This window comes from Pygoscelis adeliae, unplaced genomic scaffold (assembly GCF_000699105.1).
Source record: "Pygoscelis adeliae isolate BGI_AS28 unplaced genomic scaffold, ASM69910v1 Scaffold121, whole genome shotgun sequence".
NCBI classification, from domain to species: domain Eukaryota; kingdom Metazoa; phylum Chordata; class Aves; order Sphenisciformes; family Spheniscidae; genus Pygoscelis; species Pygoscelis adeliae.
The window spans coordinates 320,161-331,796 of record NW_008824359.1 but is presented as its reverse complement, the minus strand read 5'-3'; the positions used below and the strand labels follow the sequence as shown (position 1 = coordinate 331,796).

The 11,636-nt window shown below is 38.8% G+C and overlaps 1 protein-coding gene across 2 annotated transcripts in view; it reads left to right on the top strand.

The window, feature by feature from the left end:
• Positions 1–11,636, top strand: part of LOC103913184 (chromosome unknown open reading frame, human C2orf43) — a 114,734-nt gene that overhangs the window by 60,755 nt on the left and 42,343 nt on the right. The gene's annotated exons all lie outside the window — the stretch shown is intronic.

The following is an 11,636-nucleotide window of genomic DNA, read 5'->3' as shown; positions in this document are numbered from 1 at the left end:
CCAACTGGATTGAACTCCATTCACCACAACTCTCTGGGCCCGGCCATCCAACCAGCTTTTTACCCAGCGCAGAGTACACCTGTTCAAGCCATGAGCAGCCAGTTGCTCCCGGAGAATGCTGTGGGAAACAGTGTCAAAGGCTTTACTAAAGTCTAGGTAGACCACATCCACAGCCTTTCCTTCATCCAGTACACAGGTCACCTGGTCATAGAAGGACATCAGGTTAGTCAAGCAGGACCTGCCTTTCATAAAGCCATGCTGACTGGGCCCCATCACCTGGTTGTCCTTTACATGCCATGTAATGGCATTGAAGATGATCTCCATAACCTTCCCCAGCACTGATGTCAGACTGACAGGTCTGTAGTTCCCCGGATCCTGCTTCTGGCCCTTCTTGTAGATGAGCGTCACATTTGCTAACCTCCAGTCAACTGGGACCTCCCCGGTTAGCCAGGACTGCTGATAAATGATTGAAAGTGGCTTGCTGAGCACTTCTGCCAGCTCCCTCAGTACCCTTGGGTGGATCCCATCCGGCCCCATAGACTTGTGTGTGTCGAAGTGGTGTAGTAGGTTGCTAACCATTTCCTCTCGGATTATGGGGGCTGCATTCTGCTCCCCATCCCTGTCTTCCAGCTATAAGTTGACCATATCTAAGTTGACCAGCTCCCTGAAGGTCAGTAATAGTCATGAAGTTTTACAGAGGTGAGAAGGGGTCTGCATGGGTTATACCTGCGGTCACAGAGAAATGAGAGTGGTCACTCTGTCACACACTTTGATAATTCTCATTTTGCCTGTTTTGTTCAAATCCAGAATAGGAATGGAATGGAATGGAATTGAATTGAATTGAATTGAATTGAATTGAATTGAATTGAATTGAATATCCCAATGTATTAGACTATGCTATAAGTAATTTTAACTATAAAAACATGAAGTTAAGTATGAACAAAGGAGAATACATCAGATGCCAAGTGGCAGAGACATCCCTGACATCAAAGATAAACGGAAAACAGCACTCGAACAGGAAACAGCCCTTGTCACACAGCCAACCTGAGCTTAGGATGTGATGCAACACAATATTAAGGCAATATTGTTTCGTTACAAGTATGTTATGAATTTCTAGTTGCTTTGCTTTGCAGATCTCTAGAGGAGACATTGATTGGAGCTTGGCTACCACTTCTCCCCTGCCTCAGCTCTTGCTGACTGTGCTCTAGTTTGACCTTTGAGTGACAATCTGGCTAAGGAACAAGAGTGAGAAGGTTGAGAAGACAACCATGTCAGCAGAGCACTTTAAGGAGGCAGCCCCGTCTGTTGTACACATATTGTTAGTATTAAAAGTCTGGGTGTGCAGGAGAGGGACTTAAAAATGTTATCTTCATATTGTCTGTATTTACTGTTTCTTATACATCTCATGAGTCATATTTGCACAGATAAGGTTTAAGAAAAGCCTGCTTTTCTCACTGCATGTGTGAAGTAGCAAAGTATACAGTAAAGGGCTAAGGGTCTCCATCAGTGCTCTTGTGAAAATAAATGACATATGTCACCATGGAGTGAACTCACCCACATTTTAGTTTGGCATAATATGGTTTATAGGACAGAAAAGCGTAAGTACTATTGTACAAGGTAATTTCTAGCCAGCTGTGTCAAGAAAGAGGAAGTCAGACTGAAATAAGTAGAGGGAAGCCTAGGAAGATAATAAGGAACCTAAATTATGAGAGGAGCTCAGGATATCTTGGCTCATTTAACTTGAGAGACTTAAAACAGAGAATATTCTGTAAACATCACATGGAGTAAATACAGAGAAAAAATAGAATTATCTATTATGTTATATTAGAATGCAATACTTATATAGGATCAGATAGATATAAATAAATTCAGAAATTAGAAACTGGTTTCTGGACATGAAAATATTAAATCTGAAGTAATCATCCAAATAAGTAACAGCAAGAAAACTATATTGTTTTTAGTGAATGTGAGTAGTTAATAGAAAAGACTGTAAAAAAAGGTAAGAGTACATATGTTATGGTTGCTGTAGTTTTTGCACCATGTATAATTATGTAAGTTCATATATTTAAGTTATATATTGTAAATGTCACTCATATATGTATAAAATTTAATTTATTATTATTATTATATAGTGTATCTTATATTTCACTACCTAAACTCCTGTTTGTGGACTTTCCCATAGTTGTCCAAGAAATATTTTTTGCCCTGACTTGAGGTATAGCTTCTGTGGCCTCAGTTGCCTTCCTTGGAAGCAGTAAAGATTTACCACAGGTAGACAGTATACACAGTGTTCCCCATAATACTGAAAACCTTGCAGATGGCAACTGGTGTGTCTTGTTTACATGCTCACAATAAAATTCACCGAAGATCTGAAATCATGAAGGAATTCTCCATCGGCACTGATCTCTGCGTTGTGTTTTGGTAGCACATTCTGTTGGCTGGAAAAAAATCCTTTCCTAGGATTTTTTTTTTAATATTTTAATTTAATGAGTTCCATATCTGAAAAGGGGGCCCATGCCAGTAGTAGTACTGTGAGTCTGCCATCTTCTCATCCTGTGCTAGATCATCAGTTTTGGGGGTTTGGATCTTTTTCCAAAGCATCATAAAATATGTCATTGGGTGCTGGAGGATTTCTTATGGCTTGATGAGAAAGAAATGCAGAATAGTTGTGGACTGGGTTTGATGATCAGTCTTGTGCTGGAGTGTTAAAAAGTTGATTTTATTAACAGAATTCTTTGAATTAGAAATATTTTTTCTGTAGTGTTCTCAACTTCAGATTTCATTCTGATTTTTTGGAGGAGGGGTAAAAACTTTGCAAATAACGTACCTCCTGAAAGGGTATGTTTCTTTTCTGGGCATAACCACTCTGCAAAGATTCTGCCATCTTGCTGTATAACTGAAACATGCTTTAATTTTTTTTTTTTTTTAATGTGATAACCATTTACAGAAGAGGAGGGATAGAAAGGGAAAAAACCCCACATTTTAAGTCAATGCATTTACTTTTCATTCTTCCTGGATTATTAGTTTAGTCAGTGTATGTAATATGCTGTAGTCCCAGGACAGCGTAGTTGCATGAGAGAAGTGAATGTATAAATAACATTATCAGGCCTTATGTTAGCTTTTTTACAGCTTCCTGACACAATGTTCTGGTTTTGGAAATCAAGAGTGTCTGTCACATCCGTGTAAGGTGGCATTTCTCTCTCTTGCACCCTCCCTGTTGCTAACGGTTCTACAGTTGGGACCTGATAGCTTGGTGCAGCGTAAAAGTTGATGTAAACACAGTCTTCTGATGCCTGCTTTAACATTTGAATTTTTTCATTTCTTTCCATCACATCTACTTACGTCACCTGTCCGACTGAAAATATTATTTTGCATCCTTTGCGTTTATAGCCCTTAAATATTAGTGGAGTTATGTTCTCCACCCCATTGCCTCTCTGCTCCCACTTGCCAAGCTATTAATATTCCCCTCTATAACTTCCTTTAGAAATTTTATCATCCAAGCCCTTCATTAATTTTATGCTGTATTTGTGGCTGGCTTTTGGTTGAAATCTTCCCTTTTAAGATGTACAGCACAGAATGCAATCTGTATTGTCTCCCAGGGAGACAGAGCTTCCTCTGGCATTTGTGATGTGTTTCCTCACTATATGTAAGATTAACTTGCAGAGCTTCTCTCGCTTGCTTTCTGCACCATATCATATTGCAAACCTGCATATCATTTGCTGTTCACCATCTCCCATGTGTCCTTTCAGCTTGATTACTCGCCAGGTTTTTTCCCACTCATTCATGCTTTAGATTATTTTTCCTGGGCATATTTAAAGATAGTAGTAGCTTCTGAGTTGGTTCTGTGAGCTGAATGATTAAAGTACCAAATTTAACTTAACAGAACCTCATTATTATACTGCTTCTTTCCATTTTTGGGTTGGTTTTTGTTTGGTTGGTTTTTTTTTTCCCTGTACTTCTGCTTGGAAAAATTGCCTTAAGCATTGTGAAGCAGGTACTCAGGTTGGATCTCAGATAGGTGGTGTGGCATGTACTGAAGCACTACATTCATTGGAAACTGCAATCTAGCTACAAAGGAGAGGTAGTGACAGTCGTTATGAAATACCTCTAGCTTCTCTTCTACTGCCAATCTGTAATTTGAAGACCAGATCTGCAAACATTGACCAAATACATAATATGTTTCTGATTTCTAAGCAGACCAGTGTCAACGTCCTTTGGTGCAAATGTAGACTTTGCTTGACTAAAAAGTAATAGAAAAGCAGTAGACAACTTTTTCTCTATGTCAGTGATAGTTATGATACAGCTAATCTGCTTCAGTGGCAGAGGAAGCCTAGAACTGAGAGACTGCACAGAAATGAAAATGAAACACAATGCAACTGCAGACATCATGCACTGATGTTAATAACGCTGACCTGCATTTTTTGTCTTGGCATGCATTTTATAGACACTATGCATGTAGTATGAAGTGATGTTTAGTAATTCCAAATCATTCAAGACCAGAACCTGGGAATTGTTACATATCTGCAGCTTTTACATAAGTAAATACTAAATTCCGGTCTTTACACATTGCCATGTTAAGTGGCACCAGTATATTTACACAGTGTTTTCAGTGCTGGAAACAATACACTGCAATGAACGGGCCTTTTTTAGAGAACACTTATTCAAATACTGCTTTATAGTAGCATTTGCTCCCCCAAAAAGTACTTATTGAAAAGTATGCTCTGCTGCTTCTCCCATGGAGGGGTCTCATTTTGTTCTGTGTGTTAAAGGTCCTAATTAGAAGTATTAGGTCCTCTGTATCGTTAGTGGGAAGCTGAAGACTAGAAAGTGTTTTCAGTTCATCTGATATCTGCTGAGTGTCTGTCCATGACTGACTTCAGTTGGGAGTCTTGGGTGATTTAACTCCTAACTTAGGCACCTCAGTTAAGGGCCAGTAGTGAACTTGATGGAACTGAGCCAAAATGAACTCTGAAAAGGGCAAAGGTTTATTCTCATTCATTTTCCCACCATTTCATGGTGTGATTTCAGCAGATAACATTAACATCTATGTATGTAAAGACATACGGAGTTAGTGACTGGTTGTTCTTTCCTTGCTGAGCATCTGATGAATGATCTCTTGATAACAGAAGGGAGGATCTGTATATAATTGCCAGGGATGACATACAGTGTGTTTAGAATCTCACTTAGACAAAATCAATTATTAAATTCCTGTGAACAGTTCGAGGTATTTCTGATTGAATGAGGTAGATATGCTAAAACTAGTGTTTAAATTATTTTTCTTAGGGCCGTCCTGTGGCTCTTGACAGCAAGTGGCAAAATATAGCTTATATTCCAATAGTGAAGCCTTCTCCTTTCCCCCTAGCCCCAAACATGATTGCTCCACAGACATCTCTTAAGAACAGTTTCTGGTCTGCCCATTTTCTAACCTGTGCCCAGACGTTGTCTGGGAATGCGTTAGCTGGCTTTGGCCAAAATCATGCCAGAGAACATAGTAAAAAGTTTTGGTCCTGGAGCCTAGGTCCTAGCCCAGTTTAGTTTACCATTGAGGCTACAATGCAAACTGGTACCCACAAGCATAGGCGATAAAATTTTTTCTACTGGTTTCACCTCTTTCTCTTTACAGAAGGCATACAAGGGGAAAAAATCACATAGGATGGTCAATAATCAGTGCCTCTGATATGATAAAGCTTAGGTTATTTCTATACTGATACCATAAAGACAACTGTTTGTCATATTCCTCTTCTGGCCATAGCTCAGCTCTGTGCATATGAGCCTACTTTACTGTATTTATGAATTTGCTCTTTTAGTGTAAGCCGTCATTAATATTTATGTAATCAGTGTGCTGGATGGGGATTTCTAGGCTTTGCTATATTTATTCAGCAAAGAATTAGAAGCATGTACCTGGGCGGTATGTGTACATGTGTGTGTGCGTCTGTGCATATGTTGGATTTGGCATCTGCCCAAGGCAATACCTAGACCAAACGCCTTAGAGGTAACCGCACAGAAGTTGTCAAGCAAAATTCAGTCCAAAGTTTATTTGGTAAATGGATCGTACGGACTGCTTGCATGCTTTTATGCTTAATCCTTAAAAGTACATTTGATGTTTACATACTAAAGTTTTGTATCTTTGACATTACTGTTTGGATTCATATGTGTCAGTATAAAAGCAAAAAACAATAATCCTGACTTTGTAAATAATGTTCATCTTTGAACACATTGTGCTATGCTGTTGACTCGTTGCATTTACGCTACTATGCTCTTACCTATGTGAAAAGGCTGGCTGGGTCGTTGTATGCTTTAAAGATGGCATTAAGTAGTTCTGCTCAACTGAACCATAATTTCTTCAGATACTGTAAGAGAAATTGTGCCTGTGAATGTCTGCGCATCCTCCATGTGCCTTCACAGCCCTGCACATGTCGGTTCCCTTGAAGAACTCGATCCTTAGCCAGATCCTCAGTATGCGTATGAAAACTCTACCAGAAGGTCATGATCAAGAGTCTTGATCCATCTGTTCTCAAGCTATGAAAACTCACATACCCCTTAGTAAAGTTGAGCTGACAGACATTGCCATGATGCTGTTAGTGGCACTCAAAAAGTTTACTTTTCCTAGGGAGCAAGAATTCCTTCAGCCCTTCAGAGAAAATTTAAGTGTATTATTTAGAGTTTTAACAGCACGTTCACAGAGTTGCATACACTAACTGTGCTTTTGTTTGGAAAACAAATTAAGCTCTGCAGGGAGCAGATTATGCTCCTCATATACAAAGAATTTGCTTAGAAAATAAAAAAAAAAAAATCCTTCCTTCTGTCACTTAATCTCACAGATTATATGTAACACAATGAGAAGTCTGGAATTAAAAGAATAGAAAAAATTAAATGAATCTGATGCCAAAGTGAAAATTTGGGCACTAATAAATAGGGAATGTAGAAAATTTAAGTTGAAAGCATGAAATCAAGTGCACGTGCCCCTGCCTCACAGCAGTATGTTGGGAGGGGGCTTTAGAAAATGATAACAGAAGGGTCTCTTGAACAAAGCAGCCACTAACGAACTAAGCCACCATGATGTTTGTGGTAAAAAAAAGACAAACTTTTCTACAAAATGTTGGTTATTTACTTTCCACTTGTTTTCCAGAAACAGTTTGGTTACCCAGAAAAGTAAGCTTTGGTTAGAGCAGAGGATTGCAAATTACCGTACAGTTGTTTTAAATCTTCCTACTTTCACAATGTATATTTTCATGTGGAGTCATCTAACTTCCTGATTTTCAGGTTATTTGTCCATAAAAAGCATGCTAGGACTTCTCTGTGGGACTTAATTCTTATAAAGCACTTTTTGAAATTTTCAGTGATAAGATTTTCTATTGACTGTGTTTGAGATACTTGTTCTGTTGCCTATTTAATATGCCCAAACATTCATTTAGGATCACAGGAGATCCATAAAATAAAATAGAGGAAAGTGCACACAGTATGTTCTTACTAAACACCAGGAGTGAAATAATTTTTTGTCAGTTGTGTTCAGTCTTTAGTTCTTTTGCTGTCATGAAATCATGTGGGTTTGTTCTTATTGAGCTGTGACAGCCAGCTTGCTGATACAACAAACCAAATGGCATCTTGAACAGCTGAAGAAGAAATTATTCAAGATTTTAAAATATAACTCTATATTATATATATTATACTATACTATATTATATTATATGTAATTATGATTGAGCAAAGTGAACTGGCAAGTCCAGAAAGTCCCACTCTGGTGAGAGGAAAGCCCAAGCCAACGCTGTCTGGTTTGTCCTGTGCGTTTTCTTGGAAATCTGCTCAGCACAGCTGTGGTGATAAAGCAGGGAATACTTCCCTGACCCTCGTTGTTTTGCCTGCAGGTTTCTGCATACTGAGTAAAAGAAATTGTGATTAATGTGGCATTCCATGTCAAGGGTAGACTGTAGATTACCATTAAGTGCATCATTATGTTATCCTTGAAAAATTTACTAGGTTTCACCTGACAGATAATAGCTTTTCCTCTGCCAACACAACAGAGGAATAATAAACTAATATATGGGATGAACTAAAATATATCAAAAGAAGTGTTACTTTTGACAAAACAGCTTTTGCTTTTCGTAGGCTTTAGGAGGAATTTTAGATAAAACTTCATCACTCGTTTTCTTTCCAGCCCTGTGATTTGAAGTCGTGCACGTAGTGATGCTGTTGCTGTGGAGCAGGGGTGTGTGGCTGCAGGGTCTGTGGGTGAGCTGCAGCAGTGCGCTTGGATGCTTCTCCACTGAGCATCGGTCAGTGCCATGGGTCAGTTATAAAACATAATAGATTGCTTCCTGCTTCTGCCCGCTGATTCGATCTCTGGAGTTCCTCATGGGCTCTGAGTTGTGTAACCGGTGCTGAATCTTATGTTCTTTTTGTTGGTGGTTATTATATTAACTATTTCTGCACCCCCGATGATTAAGAACAGATTATGCAGCAGGAGCAAATACTTTGCAAAACCTTCCCTGCTCAAAAGTCGATGTGAGCCTCCAGCGACCGCTGCTTCTGCCGTTAAAGCAGGGTGAACCAGCGGGTTGCTTCTGAGGAAGCTTCACTTTCTGATGGTGTAGGAGGGATATTTTCTTCAGTGGGTCTAAGTCTTGTTGGTTTACAACTTTGGTAGAGAGATCTGACCGTGCCTGCGAGGTGTTGTGGGCAGGGACGGTCTGTCCCTCGAGAGCCAAGGTACGGGACTGACAAAGCCTGGCTGTAATTCATGAATTCACCTACTTGGGGTCTCTTCTGAAACAAATCTTTAATTAAGATGACTCCTATTCCTCTCTGTCAGTCAGTGTCTGACTTTTCACGTCATGCCGGCTTTTCTCTCCCGTTTTGTTTCTCTTAGCAAAACGTCACTCTATATTAAGAGCAAGCGGCACGCTGTGACAGCTCTCTCCAGGCCCTCAGCTGAGGTGTCAGTGTGATCTCGGGAAGGTACACCTGAGCTGCCTGAATCTGTAACCAGCATTTCTTGTGCGTAATCAAAACTGCCTGATTTCAAAAGAATTGAGCTCCTCTCATTGGTATTGACGGAGTTAACCGCTCTGAAAGTCAAGTCACTTTTTTGAATAGTGGTTGTAAGTGGCATCCAGTTTTTAAGTGTGATGTTGTATCTTCAGCACTGTCCTTTACCAGTCCCTGTAACAAGTAGTATTACCACTCAAACTTCAAATTGTAACTGATTAATGTCTTTCAACTCTTTCAGTAGAAGGCATTAATGAAAAATATTAGTGTGGGGGTTTTTTGGCTTGATCTGATTTGCATACTGTTAGTGTTTTTATAAAGAAACCATATAAACATTTTACAAAAATGCTTTGCTGGTGTGGTTGAGACTATTAAATTGTGCAGTGACAAACAACAATTTGTTGTAAATTTAATTGTTTGGCTTTTTGTTCTCTAGTCTCATTTTAATCAAACAAAAAAAACTTCCAACTGTTTCTGCAAATCCAAAAACATGTTGACATAACCATTATCCAGTGAAGACTTGAAGGTACTCGGTTGTCACCATATCGTCTTGTTTTAGGCAGATTAAAATCTGGATAGAAAGCCCAGATGTACAGGAACGTACATGTTCTTTATGTAGGTAGTTTGGAGGAAGTCTTTGTTTATTCTTTAATATTTCTATGAAGCAGTGATCACATGAAGTGAATCATACCCATTTAGGAATCCTGCCTAAAGAAAGCTCCTTGGTCAATGCCATGCTTTTAGAGAACGGGCATTCAATGTTCTTTGCCTTGAAGGCTCACTTTTCCTGTGAAATACGTAGTTTCTCTTCCCTCTATGTTGTAAAATTTACTGTGCAAGTCATACATACTTGAAGTTGATGGACTGATAGCTCTAGAGACCAAAGTATGTAAACAGTGGCAAAAGTGAAAAGTCCCCACACCTTTCTACTGTGGTGTGTGTTGAAGGAATAAACGGCAGAACATATTGGGGGTTTAGGGCAGTTTGTTCTCTGGACACATGCTCAGGCCATGCCCTGTTCATTTTTTCAGTGGTATATATGCCGCTTGACTAGGGACTAGGAGCTGCCTTGGCACCCACATCAAATTATGTGAAGAGCTTGCAGATAATGTTAGCTTTTTGTTGTTAACAAGATCTAAAACTTCTGAGACACTGCATCATATTATAGTCTCTTGAACCATTCAGGTCTTGAGCCCTATGTAATTTAAAGAGTTAAAAATTAATGATTTTTCAAATTCTATTTTTAGAAGCAGCTGCCTGGTGACTAAACCAAAGAGCATCTATACCTTACACATTGACCTTTAATGTATGCATCATCCTGAATGTTGAAAACTTGCAATTTAATAGCATGTTAAATAAATAACTGTTAAGTAAGTTGAATGACAGTTTTACAAATATTGTTTATTGTCACAACAATCAACAGTGACAATTCCAGTATAACGTAAGAATGCATGTACTAGTCTTATCAAGTTGAACAAAGCACAGCAAGGGTAGGTGATGCGACCCACAGCTCTCACCGACTCATGGGCACGGAGCGTGCTTGCCTTCAGTAGATTCACTGGCCAACTTTCAGTAGTCCCCAGATCCGCTTGAGTCTCTGTGACTAGTGTCTCTAGTTGCCCAGCTGTCTGCCTTCCCATGTGCTTAACCGATAAAAATCACTGGACTTTGAATTGGGGGTAATTTAAACCAGGTGAATCTGGATTTCTCTCTGTAGTTATGTGTAACATTTTTGGTATTTGATTGATTGTTATCACAAGAAACTTCTATCGTTAAGTATGAGAAGGGTTTCCATAAATAAAGAGGTCATTAACCTTTACACATTACTTAATGGTATATACCGTGGCATTCATAGCTGTGACAATACCAGGTGCTTATGATAGGCAATGTCCTCCATCTTCAGAATGACTGGTCTTAAAATAATTCTAAAAGTTGTAACATGAATATAATTCTGTGCCATCTACTTGATTTCAGCTAGTGTAAATTGCATATAGATGAGATCCTGGCATTTGACAAGGCAAAAATTATTAACTGATGTCGAGCATTTGAATCTCATTAATTGCCTTAATTTTACCTGTATATTTCTACTTCACTTATTTCAAGACACAAATATGAACATGTGTTACATTATAATAAATTATGTTAAATCTGTTGTATCCAGAGTTGTATTGCAAAGAAGTTGAACTACAATTCTGCAGGCAAATGCACATTTCAAAATCCTGGCTCGGGAATCTAGCAGTAAACTAAGAGATAGTTGATAAGTATTTGAAAAATACGAATTTTACCTTTCTCTCTTACTGTCTGCAAAAGATTAAAAAAGGAAAGAAATTAAATAAAATTATCCTCCATCTTACCACCATGTTTTTAATTTGTTTTACATTGTAACAGCTTTCTGGGTTTGTCCTTTTTCCCCCAAGGTTTAGCAACTTCCCCCAGTGGTTAATACAGCACTCCAAGCAACTAATCCTGTATCTATAAACTGTAATGTCAAAGGATTAATGTGTGCCTGGGAACGCAGGTCAAATCTGCTTTAGATCACAACAGTTTGAGTTCAGCTCCTAGCTGAAATATCACGAAACTACCATATAATTTAGTACAAGTCTTGCATTCCTATACTTCAGCTGCTGGTTGCCTTTAATAAAAAGAGGCCC